Source organism: Conger conger, chromosome 14 (genome assembly GCF_963514075.1).
Source record: "Conger conger chromosome 14, fConCon1.1, whole genome shotgun sequence".
Classification (NCBI taxonomy): domain Eukaryota; kingdom Metazoa; phylum Chordata; class Actinopteri; order Anguilliformes; family Congridae; genus Conger; species Conger conger.
Genome location: NC_083773.1, coordinates 6,741,975 through 6,748,635, shown reverse-complemented (window position 1 = coordinate 6,748,635; position 6,661 = coordinate 6,741,975). Strand labels below are relative to the sequence as shown.

Genomic DNA, 6,661 nt, shown 5'->3' with positions numbered 1-6,661 from the left:
GATCTCACTCAAAGATGACAATTCCTTGTGACATTATTTAGTTACTTTAACAAATTATTATTACAAGTATTATTATTATTATGATCATTATTATTATTATTATTATTATTATTATTATTATTATTATTATTTATCATTATATATTATTTGATAATATATAAACTCAGTCTGGGGATGGTTTTTGTTCTAGTCAGTATCTTGAATCTAAAGTTTTTGAAAAAAGGTGAATAAGTTATTTCAGTATTTGTCCTTTAATTTGTCTTAACACATTAAAGGGTTTTTAATTGGGTGTGTCAATTACCAGATGTACCTACGTTCATTCATTTCGAATTTATCTAACCTGCGAGCGTGGTCATGATTCGACCAAGAGAAAATCTAACCCCTTTCCAAGACAATAATTTCCCATATAGCACATTACAGAAAATTAAAACATTAAGTGATCGGTCTCAGGATGTCTCCAAGTGAGCATAAGGGAAATTAGGATTTCCTTTAGGATTAGCATAAGGGATTTTTTCCCAACATCAATTTCTGACAGAGTAATGCGTCTTAAAAGGGTAACATAAGAACCTTGTAGACATTGCAAGCGTCTACTTAGCAACAATTAACAGCTCGTTATAAATCAGGGCTTACAACTGGTTGGAACGAGAAGCTGTGCACCCAGGCGTCTGATGTTGACCCTGTGTTGACGTATGATAAATACCACAGGATATGAATTTCACACCTGTGAAGAAAACTCGGTTTTTACAAGAGACTTTGGGAAATTCAAACAAGAGCCTTCTAAAAGATAATTCTGCTCGTCGTGCTGTGGTCGATTGGGCAACAGGGATCGCGGATTCTATTTGGCCCTACAGCAGGGCCGGTGTGTGTGTGTGTGGAGGTTTTCGCAGTCAGCCGTTACAGTAGCGAATTTAGCAAATTAGCTGAATGCTTTTGTTAACCGACGACAAAAAAAAAAAAAAAAAAAAAAAAAAAAAGGGTTTCAAATCCGGACCCAGGAACGGTATTCAGCTGTCATTCACGATCGTATCAAGAGATGTGGCTAAAATGTCAATTACTAAACGATTGTGCGAATTAAATAATTAAGAGCAGAAGTTGGCACGAAGAAACAGGCTCCTTAGACACCATTGAGGTAGAGTACAATCCGAAAGGGTTAACCCCTCACGACAGCGCTTGGGAAATCCGAAACTCGACCGGGAAAAGGATTCCGCGCGTGACTTCACTTGACAGGGCTGCCCCAAGCATTTTGGAAAAGTCGCAATATTTTGTCACGATAGGAGTTCTGTCCACCTGTTGTCGTCGGTGATTTTTTGTTAGGCTTATACACTGTTGTGTGTCATAATGTTTAAACATTAATTATTGACATGTATACCTACTTTTATGTATTCTGATCTACAATAGGCCCAACTTTTAATGCGCAAGAGCCCGTGTTGTTGAAGGCAATATCAACTGATTACCGTATCGCTACATTGCGCATGGGAGGACAGTCAGTAATAATATTAAAACACGAATATATAATTACTTATTTATACTAAAAATAACGAACAAAAACTTTACGTAATTAACACAGAGCTGTTTCAACGCACAGGGTAGCCAGAGCACATTAACTATAGACTGATAAAATGCACAGGATTCACTTACCTAAAAAACACATACAAAAATCCGCGTTAAAATGAATCCAGCTGTGAGTAATTTCCTTCCGTTTTGTTATTCCTGACAAACCCGGGGGAACAGCCTACAAACTGATACCACTCAAACTTTGGGAAGTTGCATACAAATGTCATTGTAGGTAAGTAAAAGAATGTGCAGGAAAAGCGACATCTGCTCAACATCTTGCACCACTGTGGAAACGTCTTCCGAAAGTCCGGGAATTATTCAAAATTGTAGCCTACTTAACCGGTCATTTGGTTACGGTTTCAGTTACACAAACAGGACGGCGAACTCCGAAATATCAATCCAAATTTCTTTTCTTCCCTTCAACTTCAGAGAAAAAAATGCAAAATATGACAAAGATCTGAACACTTCGCCAAGCACGCAGAATGAAAACTTCACCCAAAACCCCGATTAGACAAAGAAAACTTATTTTCAGACTCACCTTTAGTTGATAATTTACACTCCTACTTCGGGAACAAGTCAAATTTTTACCGAATGCAATCACTATTTTGAGGCGCCTTTTTATCTTCAATAAATATTACTCCCGGTTTGACAGTTAAGGTGGAATGCGAAGTATGAGTTTGGTATGAAATCAACGCACGACACTGGAAAAGGAGGAAAAGGGTTTAAGGAGGAGCCATGGCAAACGTCAATCAACGAAGCTTGGGAGGGTAGACCCTTTCCTGAAACTCCGCCCACTCCAGTTCGTTCTACTGTACATAGTTAACAATCTTCGGAGGACCACGCCTCCCAAATGTATGCGTCTAAATGAAACAAAAAATCCTCCTTCGGCTTGCTATGAACGTCGAACAAAAAAGTCATTGCGCAACATCAAGTTTATACGGGTTTATTATGTTTCATACCGGCGTCAAACAGGAACCAAACGCATCTCTAAACAGTGATTTCGTTTAACATACGTCATACGCTTCATGAATCATAGTTTCCCACCCGAATGAAACTACAGCGATCTATATTCTTTGAGCTGGTAGCCTGTTGACTAGCCTGAATGTCACGGTACAATGTATTTCTTAATTTTTAATTTGTCATCAGGACAGATCCAACACTCTCCTCACCAATATTTTGCCACTCATTAATTTCTCTTTTCATGTGTTGTTATTGCACTTTTTAGATGCTAAATATGTACGTAAAGACGGCAGTTTTGGTGAAATGTTCAATTTAAACCTGTGGTCCTCACTCCTGGGCCTGGAGAGCAGCAGGTTATGTGTGCTGGTTTTTGTTTTCACCCTAATATCGAGTATATCAGCAATCAAATAAAGAAACCAGGTGAGCTAACTCTGTAATTGATCAAATTAGTGCTGAGAAACAACAAAAGCCAGCACATCCTGCCGCTCTCCAGGACCAGGAGTGAGGACCAATGGTTTAAAATGTGACAATGTGACCCTTAAAATTAAATTCAAAAGAAAAGGAAACATATGCACAAATATGTAGTACAACTATGGCTACATTACAACTGTGGTTATCGCAAAAAAAATTATACTAATATTAATTCATATGAACCATTATTAACAATAAGAAATGTCTCCCTTTGTTGGCTTTGATTATTTTAATGGACTAATGTATTAATGGAATCTTTTTTAATCAGGTTTCATTCATGGCCAAGATTGAATTATTAAAAACAAAAAAACAAAAAAACAAAAAAACAAACACAATGGTAGAATAATAATGAAACAAACAAAAAAAATGTCCCCTTTGAATTATATGTTTTTCCTTTGAGTTATACTTTTGACACTATTTCGTCTTCTGAATTATAATATATTATAATATAGTATAATATATTAACTGAATTATAGTTCAGTTTCCTGGCAGAGGCACTTGCCTTTGCATTGACCTTAAAAGAGCCCCAAGACCCATAGATACAATCCACACTTCCATATTTCACTGTAAGTTATGTTCAAAATACAGTAAGAGTTTGCATGGCCAAAAAGCGAAAACCTTTGTCTTATCTGACCATAACACCTGGCCCCAATCGAAGGCCTAATGGCATTTAGACAAAAAAAAAAAGAAGCTTGTTTTTGTTGATCGCTCACGGCGAAGGCTTCATTTCAAGCAGCCCTCCGAATAAGCCGATTGGCCTTGGAGGATTTGGAGATTGTGTGAGCACAAGATGCAGCCAAGATCCGTACACCTCCAGCTGTGGCCTCTTGATTTATATTCTTTGTTTTCCCAAACCATCTGCTTCATTGTGCCGTGTGGTATAGATGCACATTCCTGCTCTACCAGACACATGTATTACTGACGAGTGTGTGTGTGTGTGTGTGTGTGTGTGTATGAGTGAGCGTGTGTGTTTCTCATTCCCAGTGTAAAATATCCAGCATTGCAGCTGTTCTTCTTTAATAGAAAACATACACTTAATTTTGGATGATATTCCTCAGGAATTCTGCAGGAATTTGCATGCATTCCACAATATTACAGCTCTCTCTCTCTCCTGTGTCCCATAAGTCAAACGAGATGATGATGTAATTCAAATACTACCCTTGGTGAGCTAAACAGGGCAAACAACCATTCTGTCTAATGTAGCCCCTCTTCTTCACTTCATGATCAGACCAATCAATGATTCTGTAGCAACAGCGCCCCCTGTAGGACAAACACATTACGGCACAATGTACACCCATTAAGTGCGGGACTCAGAAAACAACCTGTAGATTTAGCACCTGTAGGTTTTCATTTCAACCCTGATTTGGCACAACTGATTCAATTAGCATTTAGGACTACAGAATCAGTTATACAGAAAAAGAGAAACATGTTTTCCTATAGTTGCTGCCACAGATTAAAAACACTAAGTAAAACCCCCTTTTTAAGCAAGACCCATAGATCCAATCCACACTTCCATATTTCACTGTAAGTTATTTTCAAAATACAGTAAGAGTCCTCCTTCCCAGTGTCAAGTCCAGCACGATCAGCCAGATATGTGAAATCTCTGGCTGATTTAACATAATCCTGGATGTTCTCAATCGCCTCTTTACCCTTCAGAAGGCACTCAAGCTCACAATCAGTACCTCACAGTATGTATAATACATGTTGTAGTTATGTCTGTCTGTCAGGGGACTGAAGGTAGACGGCCATTTACATCAGCGTCCTGTGAGTCGTGGCGTCATGCCCCCCAAATCCACAAATCCTGATCTAAGGTCCAGCCGTACACTTATGAAAATGCATAGAACTTCATAAGTGGCTTCATAATTCCTGCACCTCAGCAGATGTATGAAGGACTTTGAACCTGGGAAACTTTTTTAGTCAGTAGTTTTAATAATTACTTTGGGTTTGATGGTGTTTTTCCTGAGCACAAACCCTTCACTACAAAAAAGCCCGTCTTAGCAAGTATTTTTTATACTTGTAATGAGACTTAAAACCATACCTTATTTATTACTTATAGTTCTTTTCTTGTTTTAATGTTACTGTTAACTTGTTTTAAGTTACTGTTTTCTTGACAATTGAAATATCCTTACCTCATTGGCAAATCTTGAAATTAATAAAAACATCACCCCATTGGCAATACTTTTCTCTTTTTCTTTTAGTAATAGATTAAGATTAAGATTTTAAGGCTAATATAAGACAGAGACAGACATTTTTTTTTTTTTTTTTGCAGTGTTCAATCTCTCAGCATACAGTAGACATAATATTGCAGACATCAGCACTCTAAATACTCAGTTCGACAGGGAGATTATTTTTTTTTAATAATGTTTTAATATTATGATCATCAAATAAAGGCTAAATAAGGACATTGAGAAAGGCATGTCATACGCATATAAACGTTGAAAGAACATTCACAAAACATTCGGTGCAGGCCATGACTACACTACGACAATAAGCAATGTGTTTGTTTTCCCTAAAAACATTTCTTTACAACAAATGCTTGGCGAATGTTGTCCATAGCAAAAATTCACAAGTGATAGATTCACAGGTATGAGCATTTCAACTGCAGCCAACATGACCAAAATAGAACATGTGTACTTCACCAAATGAAGCCAAGGACATCGTCACCAAACAACAACAACAACACAAATAAAAACGCCACAAATGTGTATTGAAATGCACAAAAGATATAGACACTCAGTGAGCACTTTATTAGGTATTTATTAGAGTTTTTTTTTTTTTTTTACTTCTACTGCTGTAGCCTGTCCACTTAGAGTTATGGTGCGTTGTGTGTTTGGAGATGCTCTTCTGCATACCACTGTTGTAATGTGTGGTTATTTGCTGTTTCTGTTTCTGTCTGCAGAACTGCTGCTCACTGGATTTTTATTATTTTATTTTTTTGCACCATTCTTTGGAAACTCTAGAGACTAGTGTGCGTGAAAATCCCAGGAGATCAGCAGTTTCTGAGATACTCAAACCACCCTGTCTGGCACCAAAAATCATTCCATGGTCAAAGTCACTTAGATCACATTTTTTCACCATTCTGATGGTTGATGTGAACATTAACTGAAGCTCCTGACCCGTATCTACATGATTGTATGCATTGCACTGCTGCCACACAATTGGCTGATTTGATAATCGCATCAATAAGTAGGTGTAATAAAGTAAAAATGTTCCTAATAAAGTGCTCGGTGAGTGTATATATTCGTCTATTATTTTGAGAATCATTCTAAGAAACAGAGCACTGTCCAACTAATGCAAGTAATGTAACTCATTTGAAGCGACTGAATGGGAACTTAATTTTGCTGAATTGCAAAGCAGAAGTTCTTGCCATTCCATGTGAGGACAGGACTGTGATGTGACATCATTTCTCAAGAATGCCTCCGCATATCAAAATTTAGTTCATAATTAAGTAATTATAATTAGTCAGGTTATACATGGGGAATTACCCGAGTTTGTAATTTTGCTAAATGAGGAGACCAGAAATGCACCTCCGTGCATTACCAGCAGGGGGCGCCCAGATCGCCGGCAGATCTTCAATAGGCATAGACCTTTTTCTACAAATCCCAGAATTCTCTCCCAGCACTTCCTTCCGATTAACCCTTACATCCGCAGAAGAACATCCCACACGGAGACTGAC

At 37.7% G+C, this 6,661-nt stretch overlaps 1 protein-coding gene across 9 annotated transcripts in view; it reads right to left on the bottom strand.

Moving 5' to 3' along the window:
* Window positions 1-2,263, bottom strand: part of LOC133109642 (transcriptional enhancer factor TEF-5-like) — a 36,117-nt gene extending 33,854 nt beyond the window's left edge. For 4 of the 9 annotated variants that reach the window (XM_061219083.1, XM_061219088.1, XM_061219090.1 and 1 more), the window contains exon 1: window positions 2,093-2,263. The gene's annotated coding sequence lies outside the window, so the exon portion shown is untranslated. The remainder of the gene's footprint in view (window positions 1-2,092) is intronic. The other 5 variants (XM_061219084.1, XM_061219087.1, XM_061219086.1 and 2 more) reach the window with 2 other exon arrangements.
* Between the last annotated feature and the right edge of the window lie 4,398 nt (window positions 2,264-6,661).